Here is a 25,211-nt window from a genome sequence, read left to right as displayed (position 1 = left end):
ACGAGTATCTCCCAGAGAGGAGTTTCTACACACATCGGGTGACCTGTTTTTTGTCGCTGCAGCTCACAATGCACCCCCTTGATGCCTGACTGTGGAGGCTAGGTGGGGTTTGAGTTCCTGGGTCCCACAGGACTATAAGTCAGAGAAACAGTTCTCTGCAGACTACCACCACCAGGGCACCACGAGCTAAGGCACACCCCCAGTCACTCGGAGGAAGAGGCCTATTTGTTGTCCAGGACCTCTGGTCTGAGGTAGTTTGGCACACTTCAAGGGGCCTGCAGAGCTCCATACAGGGAACAGGGGTAGCAGACACAATTTTTATGCTCCTCTCTGTCTCACTCTGGCTCACGGATAATATGTACATCATACATTTTACTGCAAAAGTGGTAACACCTGTAATAGAAGTTAAATAATCATAGCAGTATTTCTCAAAATGAGTTGTATGAAATATATATTCACTGCCTATTATTTGACCTAAAACAAGTGGAAATATTTATAACACCTAAAAAGTTGTGGAAATGCGATAAACATCATGGAACAAATAAGTTTTTTTTCTCTGTCAGAGGTTGTTGAGAGTCCTAAAATAATGTGCATCTTGAATCACTAAAAAGGGGATTTCATATACATTAATAATGGAATATTTTCTTGAAATAGTCGCTAATTCAATCAAAACATGTATTAATTATTTGATATGGGTCAAGGCATTTCGTAGGATTAGTATTACATAAAACATACATTACAAAACAAGGTTAAAGTAATATTTCATAAAAACCAACATTATTTTTATGTCTTATAAGTATGTTATACTTATGGTAATAAAATTTATTTTTTTCATGTATAGATATGTACTCATACATCCAATTAACAGCCCTATCCTTATTCTCAGAGCATTTTTCCTCTCCCCACAATCCAGACAAGATCCTTCATTATAGTAAGAGATCAGTAAATATTGCCTTCCATTGGGTGACCCAATTTTAATTCCTTGTATGTCTGATTTGTCAGTGTAAAATTGACATTGCAAAATAGTAAAATGATCCAGGAGACACAGCATTCTTAAGGAATGTGTTACTTGTTCCTACTCTTCCTGTAGTTTCTTATGTACCTGATGATTGGGAAAAGCAGACACCAAACTTCAGGGGGATAAGAGTCTTCCCCTGACATTGCAAATACTGCACAATAAGTCTCACAAAAGATTTAAATATGTACATGATGTTAATAAAGACATACATGATTTAAACAAATCCTATAATATACATATCAGAAAGCTTGTGCAGTAGCGTATCATGAAATATTTGCTTTCACAAGGCAGAACTGGGAAAGGTAATCCACAAAGAACAAGGGCAGGCTGAAGTGCTGTTCTATGAATGCAACTTCTTCATTGACATTCAATGCCTGGTCATCTGGATTTCCTTTCTTGATACATCTATCATTTATACTGTTTACATAACTGAACTGAGACACACTCTAGAAAGCACAGATTAACATTGTGTCTATTACTCAGATCACTGTACCTTTAACCCATTTAAAACTTTAACATGTAAAAATAAATTTAACAGAACCAAACACATTCCTCTTAAAGGGATTTAATTATTGCAGCAATATGGTATTTATTTGTCCCAGTAACCATTAAGAGATAATAGATGTTTCTTTTGCTAACATAGCATGAACACACTGAATAAATGACATTTTGAAAGTAATTAACATCATTTCCACACTTAATATCTTTTCACATATCATGAAGATCACACCTCTTGATCTGCCCTCATGATGTGTGACATCCTTGTCTTGTAAGAGATGTACCATTCCTTCACAACTGCCTTCTGTTATCACACTTTTACAGCTCAAATTATTCATATCACAAACACAGACGCATGACACCGGGCTATAGAAAGAACTATTTATGACAGTGTACCACGGAGGTTATAAATCAATCCCATCACATTTTTATTTAAGACCCAGGAATGCCACTGTGGCCAGGAATTAGATTAATTTACCCCTCAATTTTGATAATTATTTTAAAACAAACAATATCACCATTAGAAAAAACTAGTCATTTCTCAATTTCATATCCAACTTCACATGTTGCTGTCTTGTTCCTCTTGAATAATTTACAAGAATTCTGTTTTCTTCTAATAACAGAAACTGCAATTTTCCCTGTTAGATAAAATCATTCAATATTAACTATTTTGGGCTGGGGATCTTTTAATTACCTTCTGTTCTTTTAATAATTTATTTTTTAACTGAATCTTTTGGTCACAGCTGAAAGAGAAACTGAACTTACCTTGCTCTACAAATTCCTAAGAATCTATAAAAAGTTAGCCAAACTCATGGAAAAACTCATGGAAGTTTCCATTTCAACTGCCAGATTGGTTTTCTGTATTATACACAGGTCAGAGTTGTGTTTCTTCGATCACTTATCTTACTCATTTAACAACTATGAGTGAGTATTATGAATCAATTGGTTTTAGGTGCTTGATAGAATGCAGCAAACAAAACACATTAGCTTCCTACTCTCATGAAGCTTATATTTGGTAGATATAAAAACATAATTATAACCTGGAATAAATTTGCAGGAAAAAAATAAAATTATTAGAAGAAACAGGAGCAGCCTATTTAAACAAAAGCAGTCAGGTGCAACTTCTCCAGTCTAGTAACATCCCAAAGAGAACAGTGTGAAAATGCCAGGGGTGAAAAAAGAGTGCATTGTCTTCAAAGAGTGAGAAGGAGCCCATTGCATTCTTGCAGCGAGTGAGGAGGCTAGTGGCAGGAAATTAAGCTGAAGAGGGAGCAGAGGCCAGAAACGGTCTGATAATGCCCACCATAGTTCCTTCATATAAAATTTAGAAGAATTACCCCAGGAGCCTTAGTTTTCCCTCTTTGAGTTATGTTCTGTTCCTTACTGCTTAACCATTGTTACTCCCGGATTAAGTGGTGTTTGTGAATGAGTTCTAACCAGCATTATGCCCATGGGAACACTATGGTTTGGAGATAAGAATGTTGGTACAATAGGCAGCAATCTTGTGGGATACTTGAAACTCTGTCCTTCGTGTTAACCCAAGGTATGTCAGAACATAGCTATGTCATAACCACTGCTCTTTCCACTTAAAAAAAATCATAATATTTTCCCTGGAAAAATGTTTATTAATGCAATATTTACATTTAAGAATCCTTTACTTTGGTATCTATACATGCAATCACATACATACATAAAATTCTTATGTGGGGAATAGACATGTTAGCATGGGTTGCTGTGAAAATAATTAAAATTACATACTTATCTTTTTACATATGTTATTGTATCTTTATTTGTATTTTACTTGCCTCTAACATAAAGCAGTAGTAAATTTATTTTATTTCTCCTTCAACCACATAAAAATGGATCATATCAAATTAGTGTCAAGTCTCACAAGTAACATTATTTTATGCATGGGAGATTTTTATAACAGCCTTGTAAAACAACCATTTTTTCCTCACCTACCATCTTTTGACTATTGTCTAAGGCAATGGTTCTCAACCTTGGCTGCTCCTGTGAATTGCCTGGAGAGCCTATAAAAATCCTTATGACCAGGCATCTCCTGAGGTCAAATCATAATCTCGAGGGCAGGGACTCTGGCATATCTATTTTGAAAGCTCCCCAGTTGATTCCAATGGGAAGCCAAAGTTGGGAACCCCTTTTCCAGAGTACTCTGTATGGTGATGCAGGGTTATCTTAAAAAAAATGAATGCAAAATGTATTTTCCTTTGGAAATCCTCCTCTGCTTTCAAGTTCCAGAAAGAGTTGGCAACTGTACTGTAAAGACTTCCTATTTGAGATAACTTTTATCAGTCAATATACCCTGTGCATATCTTTATTATAACTCTTACATAAAGTCATCTATAATGGAAGGGGTAATGAAATATTGCACTCTACTTCTAGAAGGTAAGTTTCTTAAGGCAGTGAGATGGATGGATGGATGGGTGGATGGATGGATACACACACAGAGATATAGATATATAATCAGTGCAAGCAAATGTACAGTTTAATATTCTCTTGGATTTTAATTAAGTGGATTTCTAATACAGCTAACATTTTATATAAATCCATAAATGTCCTTAAGATAATGAGGAGCTCCTGGGTGGCTCAGTCAGTTGTGTCCAACTTCAGCTTAGACCATGATATCATGGTTTGTGAGTTCGAGTCACTGCATTGTGACTACTACAGATCCTCTGTTCCCATCTCTGTCTGCCCCTCTCCCCCTCATGCTCTGTCAAAAATAGACAACCATTTTTTTTAAAAAAATAGCATAAGATTATAATGAAAACTTCTGGCTCTTCAACATAATGGTGCTCAATAAATATTTGATGATAATTTTTTATGCTAAAAGTACAGTTTGTAAAGTTTTTGTTGCATATCAAACCCTAGAAATTATAACATACTCACTGTTTCAGAACAATGATCAGGAGAAGAAAAACTGACTTTATTATATAAACATAATTGTTACAATGGAATATTACTCAGTCATAAAAAAGAATGAAATCTTGCCATTTGAAATTATTATAAGGGCACCTGGGTGCCTCATTTGGTTAAGCGTCCGCCTTCAGCTCAGGTCATGATCTCGCGGTTTGTGAGTTCGAGCCCCGTGTCAGGCTCTGTGCTGACAGCTCGGAGCCTGGAATCCGCTTCAGATTCTGTGTCTCCTTCTATCTCTGCCCCTCCCCCGCTTATGCTCTCTCTCTCTCTCTCTGTCTCTCAGAAATAAATAAAAATGTAAAAAAAATGTTAAAAAATGAAATGATTATGGAAGGAGCTAGGGAGTATTATGCTAAGTGAAATCATTCAGAGAAAGACAAATATGGTATGACTTCACTCATGTGGAATTTAAGAAACAAAACAAATGGGCAAAGGGGAATAAAAAGAGAGAGGGAGGCAAACCAAGAAACAGACTCTTAACTACAGAAAACACACTGATGGTTACCAGAGGGCAGGTGGGAGGGGGCATGGGTTAAATAGGTGAAGGTGACTGAGGAGTGTACTTGTTGTGATGTCACCAGGTGAGGTATGGAAGTACTGAATCACTATATTGTACACCTGAAATGAGTACCACGCTGTATGTTAACTAAGTGGTATTTAAATGAAAACTTAAAAATAAAAAGAGACTGGAGAAAGGTTTTTGAAGAGGAGATTGTGTATGTAGTTTAGCTGGGAAATGTAGACTCTAGTTTGGAGTCTGACAAACACTTGCTGGCTATGTTCTGCTTCCGCATCAGTTTCCTCCTGCATGTTTATGCTTTTATAAGACTTATAATTGAAGCCCGAAAGCAATATTTCCCACCATAGCCTTGAAAAAAACAACTTATTAGTATAGTTTTTAGGTAACTGTAGTTGTAATGACAGAGGCAAGTCAATGACCAAACCTCTTTTCCCAGGTACTCTGTCCTTGATGACTCAGAAAAAAGGCTGAGACACACTCATCAATGATGACTTTGCCTTGACATCTGTCTCAGATAGGAAAGACACAAAGGAGATAGGAGGGAAGTGTTAATACCAATGCCCTCGAAGAATTCCATTCACCCAGTCACTACTGTGAAGACTTGAGTATTTTGCTGATATAAAAATATTGCTAAGCTCTAAAAGAAACAAAGAAATTATAAAGGAATCATGAAACTAAACGTGTGGATCTCAGTGTTAATTTTTTTTAATAAATAGTTTATATGCAGTGGTACCTGCCTTTGAGCACTTAAAATTTGGCTAGTTCAACAGAGGGGCTAAATTTTTAATTCTATTTAATTTTAATTAAATTAAAATATCCACACGTGGCTAGTGCTGCTGCATTAGAGAATGCGGGTTTAGATTCCAGCCTCAGTATGAATTCCTTTGGGGACAGAGAGGTGACCACAGAGGAAACACACACAATGTGTCCTTGGATACCTACAGTCATCCTCCTTGCTTTGAAAGCCAAAATGTGTCTTCTCATACTTTCCTCAAATAACTTTTAGCACTATCCTCTGGAACCACATAAAGAAAGATAAATCCTTCCTTGATGTCACAGCTCTCCATATTATTTCTTAATCTACTACTTCATTCTTCAGGCTAAGTAGCCTCTCCTTCAAGCACTTCTCTGGATCTATGCTCAGCTCTAGGAGACCCAAGCTTCTAATCAGGTAGATGTGGATTGGAAACCCTTTGCTTACAAAATGTTTTTGGAAATTGTAACCCCTTTTGTACAACAGGTATAATAATAATAATAATAACCAGGGGTACCTGGGTGGCTTAATTGGTTGAGTGTCCAATTCTTGATTTCAGCTCAGATCATGATCCCAGGACCATGGGATTTAGCCCTGCATCAGGCTCTGCGTGGAGCATGGAGCCTGCTTCAGATTCATTCTCTCTCTCTCTCTCTCTCTCTCTGTCTCTCTCTCTCCCTCCCTCCCTCCCTCGTTCCCTCCCTCTGCCTCTCTTCCAAGCTTGCACACTCTCACTCAAATAAAGAGAAATAAAAAATAACTATCTCACATTTTGTTAACAAGAAATAATTAATAAACCATCACACTGACTGATATGTAGCAAGTAGTGAAATTTTAGCTCGTTCCCACATATAATAGTTTTAGTTCTGTCTTGTTGGCCTCTATCCCTCTTAAAGTCTGATGTACAAGCTTGAACTCTGTGTTCTCTATGTACGTTTACAAGAATTTGACCATAAGCACAAATTATGTTTCTAAATATTTGACCTGATAGATTAACATTCTTTTACGAAAAGTATTTAACTGTTCTTTCCTCTCAGTGAAAGAGACAAAAGGAATTGTCTCGGTAACAAGTTTGTTTCCAAACTTTCACTGAGAAAAGGCATTGTAGGATTTATTGAAGTCATCTTGTCTAACGCATTCTTGAGTTAGTTGTTGTTCCTGACTGCAATAATTTGTTATCTACAGGATTTCCAATGTTACTGTGGGGGAAAAAAAGCAGTTTTATATCAATACACCACAGACAGCTTATTCACTTGCCCCCCAGAAATTGTTCATTACTTTTAAGAGGAGACAATGGCTGAAAAATGGATAGGTTTCCACAGATGGTTTTTTTAAAACTACAAACTGCTCAAATCTAGACATAAAAAGTACACATCAAAAAGGGAACAATGGAATTCTTTTGAGGTGAAGGACAAGCATATACTTAAGGCTACATTTGTGAAAACACTGCTAAGTTTAAACATGTTAAACAGATGATAGATAGCTAGATAGATAGATAGACAGATAAGCAGATAGGTAGAAAGACACACAGACCAAATGTTTATATGAGGAGGTATGCTACACTCCCAAAAACACTACTTGAGTTGTCTAGTTTATATAAATAGAAATTGCAGGAACATGTATGGGAATGGATACTTAGGGCACAGGATAATAATGGAAGGAACACAAAGATGTTTTTCTCCACTAAATTACCTTTGCACTTTTATTCAAAATTAGCTGAACACATTTTATAGCTCTGTATCTGGACCCTGGTATGTGCCATAGATCTGTCTATCTGCACACTAATAACACCTTTTTGTTGACTACTGTCACTATACCATGTCTTCAATTGAGGCCTGTTAAGTCCCCCAAATTTGTTGTTCTTATTTAAGCGGGGTTCCATATTCTAGGTTCTTTGCATTTCTGTATGAATTTGAGAAACAGCTTTTCATTTTCTTCAAAATACTATTGGGGTTTTGATTGAAATTGTGCTGACTCTGCAATTAACTTAAGGACAATTGACATTTTACCAATATTGAGTCTTCCGTGAGTATGTTTTATCTGCATTGTTTTTTCTTTCCTGTCTCAGAAATGTTCTGTAGTTTTCAATGTACCAGAATTGCATGTGATTTGTCAGTTTTATTGCTGAATATTTCGTATATTTGATTGCAAAGGCAATTGTTATTTTCAACTGGTATTTCTTTACCAATATAAGGAAATACAGTTGATTTTTGTATATTTCACATACTACAATGCTGGTAAATTCACTAGTTAGTCCTAGAATTTGCTTTTTTGAGATTCCTAGGGACTTTCTCCTTATATGATTATGCTGTCTGCTATTAAAAACAAGTATATTTCTGGGGCACCTGGGTGGCTCAGTTGGCTGGGCGTCTGACTTCAGCCCACGTCACGATCTCATGGTTTGTGGGTTGGAGTCCCGCATCAGGATCTGTGCTGACAGCTCAGACCCTGGAGCCTGCCTTGAATTCTGTGTCTCCTTCTCTCTCTGCCCCTTCCCTACTCATTCTCTGTCTCTCTCTGTCTCTCAAAAATAAATAAATATTGAAAAAAAATTTAAAAAAACAAGTGTATTTCTGACTTTCTAGTCTTTATAATTTTTCTTTCTTTTTATCTTATTCTACTAACTAGAATCTGAGTGTTGAACAGAAGTGGTGAGAATGTTTGATCTTGCTTTGTTGCTGATCTTAGGAGCAAAGCATTCAGTCCTTCACTATTTAAGTATGAAGTTTTCTGTAGATACATTTCAGAATATACTTTATCGGGTTCAAAAGATTCCTTATTACTCCTAGTTTATTGAAATATTGTCAGAAACAGATGTGAGATTTTGTCAAATGTTTTTTCTGCATCAACTGAGATGATATGATTTAATTTTTATTTCCATTATTGACTTATTTACCTATATTTCCATTTTGTTTTACTTATTTGATTTAGGGTTTATAATATGTATATTTAAATGATCAGAATCTACCTTTTAGGACAAGTATGCCACTTCATATGCAGTATAAGGACCATACAATAATACAGCCATTTCTCTGCAGTCCCTCCTTAAATTTTATTCTACTGTCATCATATACGTTAGGTCATAATATCTTCCAAACACCATGGTATATTACTACTAGTTTTGCTTTAAAGAGTCAATTATCTTTTAAATAAACTTAAATAATAAAATTTAAAGCCTTAAATAGTAAGAAAAAGTCTTATGTACTCATGTAGTTTTCTTCTTTTGTGCTCTTCATTTATTTGTGTATATCCAGATTTCCATCTGATACCATATCTGTCTACCTAAAGGACATGATATATTTTATCTTTTTCTTGCAGTGCAGGACTGCTTGTAATAAGCTGTTTTCTAGGTCTGAAATGTCTTATTTTATCTTAATTTCTCAAATATATTTTCTCAGGCTATAGAATTTTAGGTTGGCAGGGGTGTGTGTGCACGTGCACGCACGCACGCGGGCGTGTGTGTATGGATGTGTTTTCCTTTAGTACTACAAAAATGTTGTTCCATTTTTTTTAATTGCACTGTTTCTAGCAAGCAGTAGGGCTCTTATTCTTGTTTGTTCCTCTCTATGCATTGCGTGTCTTTATGGTGGCTGTCATAAAGTTTTCTTTTTGTACTGGTTTTAAGCAATGTGTTCACAATGTGCATTTGTGTGGTTTTCTTCATGTTTCTTATTTAATTGATTGTCTTTAATCTGTGGATTTATAGTTTTCATCAAATCTGAAATTTTTTCAGCCATTAGTTCTGCATTGTGTTTTTCCCCCTTTCCTCCACTTCAGGAATGCCAATGGCACTTATACTAAGACATGGAAGCATCACAGTTCGCTGATGCTCTCTGCTCATTGCTGTCCATACTTATTTTTCTTTGTGTATCATTTTAGATCATTTCTAATCCTATGTTTTCAATTTAAGTATTTTTTCCCTGCAACGTCTAATCTGCCCTTAAACCATTCCTTATATTTTCATCTCAGATATTTTAATTTTCACCTTTAGAGGTTTCATTTGGGTCATTCTACATTTTTATGTCTCTGCATACTGTGTTTAATGGTTCCTCTATCTTCTTAACCATGTGGAATATAGTTAAATTCATTGGTTTCATGTCTTTGTGAAATATATAATCTGTCATTTCAGGGTCAGTTTTAATCGATTAAATTTTCTCCTCATCATGGGTTATAGTTTCTTGATATTTTTAATGACTATAAATTTCATCGGATTCCATACACTATTCATTCTACTTTTGTGATATAGTGGATATTTTTGTATTTCTAAAAATAGCATTTTCTTTTTAAACTTTGTTGGGATTACAATAGCATTTGCTCTAGAATTAATTTTGCCTCATTAACTGAGCCAAACCCATTCTGAGTATGTTTCCCAGTGCATCACACTTACAAGGGATTCCACTCTGCCTTGTAGGAACAAGAGATATTTCCAGCTTTGTGTGAGTCTCAAGGACCTTTTCCTCTAATACTTTCAGGTAATTCTTTCCCTTGGGCAAGAATTTGGCCTTGGGCAACTTCTACGCATGCATTCATTGCTCAGTATCCAGTAAGACTTGAGGGAGATGCTCTGCAAATATTCACTATTCTCTCTAGTGCAGCTTTTTCTTCTCCGGTATTCTTTCCTGCAAATTTTAGTCATCTTCGCCTTTTGAGGTTTCCTGCTTCATCTCTTCATATCAGGGATTTCTCTGGGTTCTCCCTGTGTTCCCCTCCTCTGAGACATGGCCTGGATACTCCCCTCATTCGGTAAACTGAGGTCACTGTAAGACTCATTTTGTTTGTCTCCTGATTCTCAGAGAACACTACACTGTCCTTCATTGCCTGTCTACTTATTTATTTATTTTTTGAGGAATAAATTTTATTTAACTTATGTTTAGTTTTAAGCAAAAGTCTAACCCCCAGATACTTTCAGCAATATCTGGGAATCCCTCTGTTTCAGGTATTAAAAGATGACATTAAACTAGTTTCAAAAGAAAATATTTAATTATAAATATTATATATTTCCACATATCTCATTGATTTCCAAGCCCAGGTGCTATTCCTATATATTCATATGACATTTAACATTATTATTATTACAACATTATAAATCAATTTTTAGCTCTACTGAGGTATAATTGACAAATAGCTATATACATTTAAGATGTATAATGTGATGCTTTGATATACTTGTATGTTGTGAAATGATCACCATGATCAACCTAATTAGCATAACCATCATCTCTAATCTTTTTATATGCAATTGTTTTATATAATTTAACTTGTCTTAAATATATATAAGGTGGTTGCTTTTTAAGTGGGGTGGGGGGATAGTAAATTGGATTCCTATTACTCCATCTTGTTCAGAACAGAAGTACTTATAGTTTTAACAGAAACAGCAAAGGATTGTGGTTCAAACCAACACTAAGATATTACCTGGAAAAAAAACAAGCAATCAAACTATCTCAATATAACAATCTAAATAAAGACTTGTAGAAATTGAAGAAATAACAGGAAAAAAAAAATGGCTGCACACAATACCTTATATGAGGCAACAGAAATGAGAAAAATAGAAATAAATGAAAATTAGAAAGATTATTAAATAAGTTGACAGGCAATAGTAGGCCATGACAAGAGAGCTGGCCAATATCAGGAAAGATTAGAAACAAAAGAAAAAAAAAAAACACCCAAAACGCTGGAACTAGCACTTAGAAGGATCATGAACATATAGACAGAATAGGGAATGTCATAAAGAAAATAGAAAACGGAAATAAGAAAAATGAAAATTATTGATGAAAATGATAAAAAGAATTTGCAAACAGGCATACAGAAGGAAAGCAAAAGTAATCAGGCATGGAAAAGAAAACTAAAGCAATGGAACACACAGACACACACACACAATGATATGACATGCAGTTCAAGAAACCTTTCCCAGATCAAGATGTGAACTTTCATACTGTAAGGGCAAACTGGGAAAAATTGACACATTATGGTTGATTGCAAGACATATTGTAGTAGAATCATTAAACTTTGAACAAATGGAATATACTGTGTTCATTCAAGCTAAAAGTTCAAATCACCTCAAGAAGAGAGAAAGTAACACTGATATCAGCTTATTTAAAAAATATACTTTATTTCAGGAAAGATTAGGGTAATATATTTAAGGTACTGAAGCATTGAAAACATAAAGCAAGGATTTTATATCCAGCCAAACTATTCTCCAAGGATAAAGATTATAGGGAAAATGTCACAAACGTGGAGACATTTAGAGTATGTTTTCTCTGGACCCTTCTCAATGAATCTCATACATTTTAAAAACTAGTTGGAGAAACTTCAGCCAATAAGTAATTTGCGAAGCTTCAACATGCAGACAGGTGGCTGGAGTCTTTTATCATGTAAAAATGCACAAGGCCAAACAATGGTCAAATAATAAGAAGGAAAGTTCTGTGGATAAGGCCCTTATTTTCGGAAAAGAGCTGTTTTAGATCACCCTGCAACTGAATTGTCATTTAAAAGAGGATTTTCTATAAATTTGGAAAATTAAGTACAATGTTGTGTAAAGATTCATAATATTCCATTAGCAAAGGCGATTCAACTCGATCTATTTGATGAGCATATGGCTACCAAGGAAAATGTCTTTACCCTGACTGCCAAAGCAGGAGTGAGAAAAATGCAGATAAATAGGGAAGAAAAGCACTCCTTGCAGAAGAAACAATGAGTGCAAAGACTTCAAAGATAGTAAGTGACATGTTCAAGGGAATGAGAGCAGATAGAGAGTTTAAAGGGGGGAGAGACGTGGGATTATAGTGAAGAGAGAGCAATATTCAGGAACATGTGGTTTATCCTTAGAAAAATTAAAAAAAATATATACAAAGGTTTTTAGCAGGGAAGTGACAAAATTTGTTCAATTTTAATTATAAATATAAACAATATATTAAAGTGTGCAAGTTGGAAGGGACAACAATTTTTATAGGAAGCCCAGTCATAAGGGTACTACAGTAATCCATGCAAGAGATCATGGAAACTTGGATCAGATCAATTTAGCAAAAAATACGCTTTGAATGGTAAATTAGTGTGAGCACTTTAAAATGTTAAGGTTTTCCCTGACATTGAGCATGGCTAAAAAACAGATAGCTGACCATTAGCCCCTGTGATTTTTATCATGACTAAATATACAAAGGCCCTACAGTATCTGAGGAATCCAAGTTAAAATTCAATATGTGGTATTGCCTAATTTATTCCTCCAAACCTGATATATTCAAGCATATCATTGGTTAGATTCAATCTGATTCTTAGTTTTCTGAACTATGAGAATATCTTCTTATACCTCCAGATTTATTCCCTTGTTTATTTATAGAAACAAGAAAAAAATCATACACATCTAGTTCAGTAAACTCTGTGTGAAATTTTAATTTTCTGGCTATTATATCTTAGTGCCTGGTACATTGTCTAGTACATAATATATGTTCAATAAAAATTTATTGAATTGACTGATTGATACACAGAAGTAGATTATATCAAAAAGAAGTAAAGAACTAGTATTACTATATGATAAACATTTATAGTCAATTATCTATAGTAGTTTTTTACTGTAGCTGTAACACATTACTGCACATTAGTGACTTAAAACAATACAAATTTATTATCCTACAGCTCTGTTAGGTCAGGAGTCCAGTATGAGTCTCACTGACTAAAATCAAGGTTGTGGGCTGTGCTTTTTCTGGAGGTTCTAGGAGACAATGTGTTTCCTGCTTTTCCAAGTTGCTGGCAGACTTCATTTTCTTGCAGTTGTGTGACTGAGACCCATGTTTTCTTCCTGGCTGTCAGCTGAATGTTCTCAACTTCTAGAAGCCACCACATCTCTTGGATTCCTAAATCCTTTCCTCTATCTTCAAAACCAGCAATAGTGGGTCAGACCAAATCTCCCTCTAACCTTTCTTCTGCCTCAAATATCTCTCAGACCACAACCAGAGAAGTTTTTTAACTTTAAATTACTCACTTGATTACATTTAGTTCACCATGATAATCAAAGATTATCTCCCCATCTCAAGGTCCATAACCTTAATCATATATTCAGTCCTTTCACCAAGTTAATATATACACAGGTTTTAGGGCTTAGGGAAAGAACATCTTTGAGAGCCATTATTCCACATATCTATAAAAATTCCTTAAAATTTCCTCCATAATTATAATTGGGTATACTTCATTCAACAAATCCCCAGAGTTCTATTTTCCTCCAGCACTGAAACAAAACAACTGTTTTTTTAAAACATGGGTTTAGGTGATGGATTTCATTAAAAAATATATTCTCTATTTTTGAATGCTTGAATCATTGCATCAGAATAAGGTGTAAATATTATGAGGACTCTTAAATACTGAGAAAAACAGATCCAGAATCTTCTATCTTAAATTCTTTCTGCTATATTAGCATAAGTAATAAAATGGTGAGTGAACATATCTACAATTCTAATTGTTCTTTGCCTCATTTCCTTCTTCTATTCTTTCCTTACCTGGATTTCTCCTTACTTCCATCTTTCTCTCTTCTTTTTCAGACATACAATGAAATAAGACGTAGACAGAATGCAATTTTACCACTGTAAACTGATATTCATCAGATTGATACCTGAAGTCCCTGAAGTGGCATCTGTCTTGCACCAGACAAGCCAACAGCATCCTCTCCCTTTTCAGCTTGTCTCTGACATTCACTTCAAGGAGCCTGAACAATTATTCTAATTGCTCAAAGTTTGGAAATGTCTTAATTGGATGGGAAAATCAAAAACAAACCAGGAACACTGAACTAAAGTCCTCAAGTTGATTAGCAAGCAGCATAGATTAAATTCAGAAGATGAGTAAACACTACCTTTTGTTACAAAGACATTTCTCATCATCATCACTGCTATCTCTTTGTGAGTGACATAAGAAACATAAAGAATATTCGTACCTTAGTACTATTCTACTAAGTACTGCTTAGTGTTATAAGCATTATGCCACTACCCTCACAACCAGAATATGTTTATTAAAAAGCAGACACAGAATTAAGCAAAACAATCTGTGTAAATTATCAAGGGTATACAGTATTTCTACAAGGGTAATACGATTATCCCTGTTACACAGATGAAGATGTACAGTTTTAGATAAATGTACCCCCCCCAAAAAAAAACCACTGTAACACACACGAGTGAATGTCAGGAGTTGGGGATTTTTACTTTGCAACTCTCTAACCACAACATGCAAGGTCTTTTTTGGGTAACACCTTTGGAAACCTTCGTAGGCACACTGGCAAAGACAGAAACAGCACTCTGTATTACTTTCCTAAGGCTGCTGTGACAAAGTGAAACTGGGTAGTTTAAAACCACAGAAATGTGTTGCTTCATATTCTGAAGGTTAGAAATCTACAATCAAGGTGTTGGCATGGTTGTTTTCTGAAGGCTCTGAGGAAGAATCTTGCTTTCCTCCTGCCTTCTGCTGGTGGCCAATGATCCTGGGAATTCCGTGGCTTATAGATGCATCACTCCACTCTCTGCCTCTGTCTTCACATGGCTTCTCCCTATGTCTCTGTGTTCTCACACGGACTGAACTCTTGTATGGGCACCCATCGTACAGGAGACTCCCCTACTCTACCATCTCATCTTAACTTCAATAACAATAGCTCCAGCAATCCTACTTACAAATAAGTTCACATCCCAACCTACTGGGTGCTAGGGTGTCCACACATATTCCTTAGGGTTCGCAATTGAACCCAGAGCAGACAGATTCCTATCTGAATGTAAAATGTGTTCCCCCAAAACCTTACAGGGTCAAATCAGAGGACAACACCTAAAAAGGTAATTAATCTTTACAAAATGCAAGGAGAAAATAAATTGGTCCTTGGCTTCAAAAAGAAAAGGTTATTTTTGAACAGCAGTTCTTTAATGCAGTGCTTATATTTTATTTAATAATTAATAAATGATTAATGCAGATTGCTTTCTTCCAAATAAATTATCAGAGTGTGTTATAACAGATGTGAATAAATCATAGGCTCTAGTTCATGAGTTGTCTGCACAAATGTCAGGAGTATAATACATTATATTTAAATATTAGTTATGTGTCTGAAATATGGGTGAAGACTCAATCATAATATATTAACCACTATTTCTATCAATGAGTTATTAATTATTAAAATTCAGCATGTTCTGAAATGACTTTCTAGATGTTTTATTGTTTAAAGCCTGTATTGATACTGATTTAATTTTCTCTTTTCCTTTTAGTGGCATATAATTGAATTGTTAAAAATATCATCTATAACAATTAGAGATAGTCTAAAACACCAGCAATAGAGTAAAAAAGTCATCATAGTACATTTTTTCTTCCTATTAAGAAACGGAATTGCTTATTCAAATGATTTTAAATCATTCGCTTAATGGAAATAATTTTTTGTGTGATAAGAATAATGTAGCAGAATGATCATCATGTAACTATCACTGTTGTCATCATTATCACCATCATCATCGATACTGTTTATTGAGTACTGGCTATGTGCCGAGCATTAAGAAAGGTGCTCTAAGAAATGTTATTCCAACCTCAAAACAATCTTAGGAATGAGCTATTATTGGACTTCCCATTTTATATAGACAAAATTGAGTTTTAGAGATGTTATGTGTTTTTTTTTTTCTAACACACAGTTAACAAATAAGAGCCAGAATGGGAACTCAAGAGTCCAGGATGATACTCTTTATCTTTTATATCCCACGAGTGCTAGGTTTCATGACAAAGAAACCTGGCAAGTTTCTGCTGTTTGAAGTTGGTAATTCATTCAAACTCTTGGGATTGGATGGCCCTCACTTGTAGTCAGAAGATTCTAAAGATAATGACTACATGTGTCTTGTACATGTAACCACGATTCTTAGTACTGTGCACAGATTATCTCATTTCATCCTCAAAATAACAAAATGTGGGAGATTTCAAACCCCTCCTTAATAGATGAGAAAACTGAGACGCTGTGGAACTAAGTAACATTTCCAAGGTTATACAGTCATAGTTGTACTAAAATGCAAAACAACTTCTGGTTGCAAAACCTCTGTTCTTAACTGCATTACTGTATGTATGCATGTATGTATGTATGTATGTATGTATGTATGTATTAAAATAGAAGATTCACATACACCCCCAGCTCTGAGCATCTATGACTCTGTTTTATGTATGTTACTTTTTCCTGACTATGGCTGTCTTTGCCCAATGTCCTATAGGTATTTTAAGGTGATCTCTCCTTCAAGATTTTGTTGAAATAACTTTTGCCAATGAAAAGCACTAGCCAAGCACTGGAATTTTTTTTCTAAGAATGTTGTTGAGTGCATGATGGTGAGGGAAACAAGTGTGGAGAGTTATGGCTAGCTCATCTTCTCCATAGTTACTTCAACATACTCCATTCTTTCTCTTTTTTTTTTTAATTGTTTTTAATGTCTATTTACTTTGAGAGAGAGAAAGAGAGAGAGACAGAGTGTGAGCAGGGGAGGGGCAGAGAGAGAGAGACACAGAATCTGAATCAGGCTCTAGGCTCTGAGCTGTCAGCACAGAGCCCGACACGGGGCTTGAACCTGTGAAATGCAAGATCATGACCTGAGCAGAAGTCAGTCGTTTAAGTGACTAAGCCACCCAGGCTCCCCTGCATACTCCATTATTTCTTAATCTCCCATAGTACTCCATGTGACTCAGAGATCCCCCTTTCATTCAGCTTATCAAATGCCAAATGCATGCTTTTTCTCTTACCCTTGTATCTTCAGTACCTTGCCCTACCTGTCCCAAAATTCGAAAATCTAATTTCACAATGAGCAAACTAGAGGAGTTGTGGAAAAACAAAGGGATCACATAAGGTAGATGCAATATGTTATCTTTTCTTGTGTGTTTTGGTCCAAAAATGATATTTCTTTCATGTATTTCATCATAGGTTTTATTTAAAACTATCATGTGGCTGAAAGTACAGCTTTCCCCAAGTCCATTTTATCTTTTTCTTGGATCTACAGCTAGGCTACCTTTACCAGCTATGTGGTAAATGTAACCAGCCCATGCTGTATATGCAGAATTGATATGCACCACAAACAGGAGTGGCTCACAAAAACCTCCATGAATCCTGGATATTCTTCATTGACTTCCTGGATTCCTGGATATTATTTGTCCCCTCCCACGATATAACATAGTGCATTGGTTCTGTTGAAAGCAGCAAGGTCACAGAAATAGAAGGGGGACTTCACTTTGCCCCTTGGAGTAGAGCTGCCTACTCATTCTGATTTCAGGTGGATGAGAATAAACTTCTCTCATGTTTGAGTAAACACAAGTTCTTGAGACATTTTTCCAACGGCCACTGTTATCCTAAATCATACATAAACTAAAATAAATAAGTGGTTGAAAATTGCCTCTGTTGGATCACATGTTTGGGGGAAGCATCATTCCTCCCCCTCCCCCAGCTAGCTAAACTTGTGCTTCCGCACTTGTCTGCTAACCTCTCTAGCTTCATCTCATGTAGTCTTTTCTTGGGTCCACTAAACTCAAGGAGAATTCTAAATATATATCATATTGTACATATACATACGCATTATATGTATATATATGTAGAATGTGTGTGTGTGTGTGTGTGTGTGTGTGTGTGTGTGTGTATAATGTATATGTTGTCTCCGGGCATCATTTTTTTTTTAATGTTTATTCAGTTATTTTTGAGAGACACAGAGAGATAATGAGAGTACTGGGGAGGTGAAGAGAGAGAATCCCAAGCAGGCTCTGAGCTGTCAGAGCAGAGCCTGACACTGGGCTAGATCTCATAACTGTGAGATCAAGACCTAAACTGAAATCAAAGCCAGAGCAACATACTTAACCAACTGATCTACCCAGGCACCCCTCTCCTGCCATCTCTTAATGGCTAACTCCTTTTCTAGCTCTAAGGTATCATTACAAATGTGGAGACTGCACATACTCCCTGGTACCACAGGCCACTCTGCCAAAAGTTGGTCACAGGACACTGTGGTTAAGTATTCAGGCTCTAGATCTATGCTGTCCAATAAGGAAGCCACTAGCCACATGTGACTGTTTACTCAGTTACGGTAGCAGCATCCACATGCGTAATAGCCACATGGGATTATGGCTACCATATTGGACAGAAGGGATTATAAACATTTCCATCACCACAGATAATTCTATTGAACAGCACTGCTCTAAAGACATACCTGGAATTACAAACAATGGACTCCACCTCTCTACACCTATGTTTCTCAAATATTTCAAATAGATATGGTTGATATTAAATGAGATATTATATGTAAAATACTTTAAACTGTGCCTAGTAGATAAGTGCTGCTCAAAAACTATTGGATATTATTTTTATCTCTCATCACATATTGCAAGTTACTTTTTTTTTTTTAACTTCTTAATGTGTTTATTTTTGAGAGAGACAGACAGACAGAGAGACAGAGCATGAGTCAGTGAGGGGCAGAGAGAGAGGGAGACCCAGAATGTGAAGCAGGCTCCAGGCTCTGAGCTGTCATCACAGAGCCGGATGCGGGGCTCAAACCCACAAACAATGAGATCATGACCTCAGTTGAAATCAGAGGCTTAACTGACTGAGCCACCCAGGTGCCCCTCATATTCCAGGTTTCTGTAAGCTTCTTCTACTAGCCTCAATCTCAGGCAACCTGCACTAACCTATAATGAATGCCTTAACATATCTTATCTCATTCTCATTCTCTTTCTCATTCTCATTCTCATTCTCATTCTCATTCTCATTCTTCTTATTCTCATTCTCATTCTCATTCTCATTCTCATTCTTATACTTATTCTCATCTTACCATTTATCCTTTTCCTTGGATCTGATATTTGGCCTACCTTCTGACTACCATTTTTACTTCCATTTGTGAAAATAATTTAAAAATTTTCTGGTTAAGTGTCTCAGAATGCTTTAGGTGAACATGCTTTTTCTTGTTAAAGTCTTAATTCCAAGTTCCAAAGACAGAACCTTCAGTAGATTCTTGTTCTTCAAGCAAAATTACTTTTAAATAAAGAAGGCTTTTATTTACAAGTAAACTACAAGCAGTTTGAGCTCTATCTCCCAGCACTTCTAGGATCCCGTGTGAAGTAAGCCCTGGGGATATTCCAGGTAGGAGTAAGAATAGCAGCATTCACCACTCTGTGAAGCATGTAGGGAGGAGAGAGAAAGATGCTTCCTCACCATTTTATAAGTCTATGGTCACTGGGCCTACTTTACCATTTTGCACAGATGCCCCAACTGCACATAAAATTCGAAATTATATAACTGTAATTATATGGCCCAGAGTCTATTTCCAGTTACCTGAGTTGTACTAGAGAGAAAACCTTAATAACCGCTATGTTATAGTCTACCTAGATGTAGTCATGGTTGTTATAGAAACAGTACAGGGCTTCATGAACATGTCTGCCCCCTTCACAAGAAGCCAAGAAATTCTTTAAATATCACGAAAAGGCAGGCTCTTCTCTACACTTTAACATTCTATTTGCATCTTTATTTCATTCATACTTTAGCAATGTTATATCATCCTGTATAGAACTTAATGCCTACAGGGGGCAGTCTAATCACCCGGAGGAGTGACTTGCTCACCAGATTGTTCTGGGCACTTCTGCAAACAACACATTCTTGCCTAACTGGCCAGGCCCTTAAACCCCATGTAAGCTATTACTACTTGTAATAAATAAAATCTATGATGATTTCTCCTACTTACTGAGTACCCAGAGTATTAAGCACGTCCTTGGTCTTTATAATAAAGATGAAATACGAATTCTCTGTAAATGTTGAGAGAATAACAGGTAATTCATTTAAAATGAATAGAAATAAGCCTAGAAAGGGTATGAAATTCATACAAGGTTGTAACCCTTGTAAGAATAGCAGCTGAATTTTGGGGTTAACACTGTCAACTCCAAGTTTATGCTTTAGAGAAGTGGCTAAAGGGCAAAGCTTTCCCAATCAATACAAAAGGAGGATTATCAGGCACCTTAAAGCAAATCCTCCAGGATAGGGGATAGGTTTTCAATCTGGAAGTACTTAATGATTGCCTGGAGCGCTCCTCAAAGACTCCCTAATTCTAAATCTTTGGAGGTAGAATCTGGGAATGTGGATTTTAACAAGCCAGCAAGGTGATTTGGCTATCTTTCCTTTTAGGGACCAAGCCCTAGAGAGAGAATTATAGTTTCCTTCCATCATTTGAGACAAATGTGTTCAATGAAAGTCAAATTGCAGATGGTGAGCCGGCCTACTAAGAATAGTCAAGGCTAATTTTCTATAAAGATCTCAAAATAGGAGAAAGAAACAGTGAAGCGGGGGTTTCTAACTTATTAAAGAAAGAAAAAAGTAGCATAATAAACACTTATGCATCCACTCAGCAAGTACCGATTCTAGGCAGAGATGGCGCTAGATGTTTGGTTTACAATAAGGACTTTATGAAAATTGCATACAAAGGAATAACAGAAAGAGGCCATTTCTGCAAAATGAGAGGATAGCTCTAGTAAAGGATACAGAAATAGGTCTTGGGATCTGAGGAATGCAGAGAGATGACAGAACACCATGTCATCATCTTGGATCTGTTTACTGTGGGATTCCCCAAAAGGTGTGTTGTGAAAACAGACCCTCCAACTGCCATTCTGTAATCCCTGGCCCTCAGAATAGTGATGCTGGTACAGGTCATAAAAGTTTCTTTGGGTAGCATAATAAAGCCAAGATCTGGAAAGCCGGATCTGGTTTTGCATCCCAGCGTGTAATGGTTGTGCAACCTTATTCAATTTACTTAATTTCATTGAGTTGTAATTTTCTTGTCTGTATAATATGGATAATAACATTATTTATCCTCAAGTGTCTTGTAATGATTGAATAAATACACATTTATTATCTCATTTAATCATTTCTTCAAAGTATTTAGAAAGCACTTTGAAATATAGTACAAAATAGGGCCAAGAAAACCTATTTTCTTTCCTCTTTATATTAACCTTTTAAATTGCCTCATTTAACCTCATGGTCTTAAATAACATTACCATCCCGGTGACTCCCTTGAGCTTTAAATGAAATACTCAACTTTCCATTTGAAATCTCCTCATGGGTACTTAATAGTTATGTTAAAGCTAATATTTCTCCCCAAATTAATATATCCAAATCCAGACTTTTCATCACTTTATATTGCTCATCCCTGAAATATTAGCATCTCAGTAAATAGGACCATAATTCAGGCAAAATAAATTTAACCTCAATTCGTCTCTTCTAATCTCACACTCCAGCCCTTTGAAAATTCTGTTAGTTCTATCTGTGAAATGTGTTTCAACCCTGACCACTTTCTCCTGGCTTGTGTCCCATTCAAGCCACCATCCTCCTTTACTTGATCCAATGACACAGCTTCCCAACTGACACTCTCGACAGTAGCTATGGTTTCTCCTGTACTTGATGATCGGAGGAATCACTGTTTCATTAAATTTTATCATGTCACCATCCTACTCAAAACTTTCCAGTGCTTTCATATTCCAGTTAAAGTAAAATCCATTTTATTTATGTTAAACTACATTTCTAACATGATCTGCCCCTGCCCACTTTGACTTTACCATGCTGCCCTCATTTCCAGGTACCCAGTGTTTCTTACTATTTTTCCAGCAGGCAAAAAACCGCTTATTTCCATCAGAGTAACTTCTCACGTGCTGCTGTCTTTCCTTTGATCCTTCAAACCATTTGTGTTTCATTTCACACGCTCCTTTCTTTTAGAGAGAGGCTTTCCAGTGACCACACTGTAGAAAATGAAATATCTTCCACTTGTTACATTCTATTCCCTTACCCTTTTTAATTAAACTTACTAGTTATCTAAATTTCTATTCTTTAAATTCATGTGTCTTCTGTTTTTCACATTATAAGCTCAAGAAGAGAAAAACAATGTCTTATTTTCTGCTGTATTTTCAGAACCTATATATGTTCAGTACACAGTAGGCACTTCAAAAGGGCATTATACGTTGTGTTGAAGATTCAGATGAAGTGTCTCCTCCTCTGGACATATTTCCCTGGACTTTCATTTCCCTCCCTGTACCCTACTTGAGAATCCATTCAATTAGGTCTTTCTATAGCATCTTGAACATACATATCTTCTTTAAAGCTCTGGTTATATGTTATCAAGGTGATTTCTACTTATTTTTCTGTTCTAATAAATTATGACCCTGTAATGGGAAGGAATAATCTATTTTATGCTATACTCAGTAGGACTTCTGGCCATGTCACCTCCTAACTGTACGACCCCAGGCAATATTTTAACTAACCCCCCATGGGCCTTGGTTTTCACATTTGTTTTTTTTTAATTTTTTTTAATGTTTATTTATTTTTGAGACAGAGAGAGACAGAGCATGAGTGGGGGAGGGTCAGAGAGGGAGGGAGACACAGAATCTGCAACAAGCTCCAGGCTCTGAGCTGTCAGCACAGAGCCAGACGTGGGGCTTGAACTCACAGACCGTGAGATCTTGACCTGAGCCGAAGTCAGAAGCTCAACCTACTGAGCCACCCAGGTGCCCCTTGGTTTTCACATTTGTAACACAAAGCATTGTGAATGCCTCATGAGATGGATTTTTCTGAGGATTAACTGAGAAATACAGTAATGTACCCACTGTTTATGCTAGGTAGGCATTAAGTACTCTCCAAATACTACCTATTAATGAAATAATAATATTATTATTATTTCCAAATTTAGCATAGGGCCTTGCATACTGTATATGTTCAATAAGGGTTTGCTGAAGTAAAGAAGAATTTTAACCAGACATAGTTAAAACAGTCAAGGAAGACTTTTTCAAAACTAATGCACAAAAGGAAAAACTAAACTAAACTCTCCTGAAATAAAAAGCAGGGAAACTTTTAAGCTCCAGGGTGAGCTAATGAAAAAGTACTGATGGTGATTAGGGAAGAGGTTGGTCAATGTGATATCACCATCTGTGTTTGTAACTGATACATATGGAAGTTGGGCACCTACTCCCTCTTTTCCTCCCCCCCGCCCCCTACACACACACACACACACACATACAGCCTGGGAGATAGGGTCTCTATCTTTCTTGATGATTACATTTTGAAGAATGTCTCTCAGATCCTTGGGAAAGGCATATCTGGGTTGTTAAACTGGCAAGAGGCTGAGAGATTTACATCTCACGGGGCAGAGAAAGAATGTACAATAGAAATTAAAAGTAATTTATAAAGTAGATACCCTATGAAAAGGGAGGTCAGGGGTGTCCAGGAAGAAACCTCTGTAGAGTTTAGTCAGGTTGAGGGTACATTTGAGGCAATCTTGGTCATGGGATAAATAAAGATTCTCATCTCATGTCTTGTATAAAGCTACATAATCATAATACTGCCAATGGCTACATTGTTATAATAATATGTAACAAATATATTTGGGGGTAGTCATTAGTAACGTTCACCAAATATGTCTAGCTCTCTGCTTTGGGGCAAGTAGCAGGATAGCATGCTAAAGAGTCGACGGAGCCATGTGAACGGTTTTGTCCAATGCATTTTGGGAAGAAGTGACTTATGTCACTGCCAGGCTGAAGGTTTTAATTGCTGATGTGTCATCCTCCACTAAGGCGACCTGTAATTTTTGAAGGACAGCTGTTTAGTCAAACTGATTTCCAGGTAGGAGGATACAAAGCCACATCCAAGCCAATCCACAAGAGACTACAGAATGAGAATAAATAAGCTTCTGTTGTGAGAAGCTGCTAATATCAGGGCACTGTACGTTGTTCTAGTATCACTTAGACATCCCCTCCCCACAGTAAGCATCTAAACTGAATTCTGTCAGGAAATCAAAGCAAAACAGAAAAAAAATCATCAAAAGTTCCAAAACCATCCACCAAAACACGGGTACAGGCTTCAAATCATGAAAAAAAGGTTATGCGTGGGAAAGGCAAGGGGAGCCAAGGATGTGAGCTTGAAACATTGGTCTCTCTTCTATTATTAAAAGGCATTTATTTTTCCTTGTTCATTTTTGATAGAAATATGAGCCATCAATTTTCTTTTATTTCAAGATCATATAGATTTTCTACAAATCTACCACAGCAAAAACATTTATATTTCATTATTACAAATTTCACAGGGAACACTCTCTCTCTCTTTTACACTCCTTCTCAATTTCATTACATAATTAAAATGGGGAAGTGGCCTTAGGGAAATAATAAAATATGCTAGGATTCACTTGTCTTAAGTAAATATGTATAAGGTATATTTTTATTGAATATTTTAGGTTATTTTAACTTCTTTTTAAAAAAATACCTAATGGCCTAACATAGACAATTACAGAAACTTGCACATTAATACCCTTTGAATGGTAATTATATTTTAATTAAAATGCCAAAGTGATGGAAAGGTGAAGAATAAGCTATTTTACTGTGTGGAGTCTAAACAATGAAATAAATGGAGGAAAGGACTTAAATTTTTATGATGTTTTTCGAGTAATGCTGAAAAAGTGATACTGAGAGCAATTATTATTTTTTCCCCCAAATACGGTAATACATAA

This window comes from Panthera uncia (assembly GCF_023721935.1).
Source record: "Panthera uncia isolate 11264 chromosome E2 unlocalized genomic scaffold, Puncia_PCG_1.0 HiC_scaffold_20, whole genome shotgun sequence".
NCBI lineage: Eukaryota > Metazoa > Chordata > Mammalia > Carnivora > Felidae > Panthera > Panthera uncia.
This window is presented reverse-complemented; position numbering follows the sequence as displayed.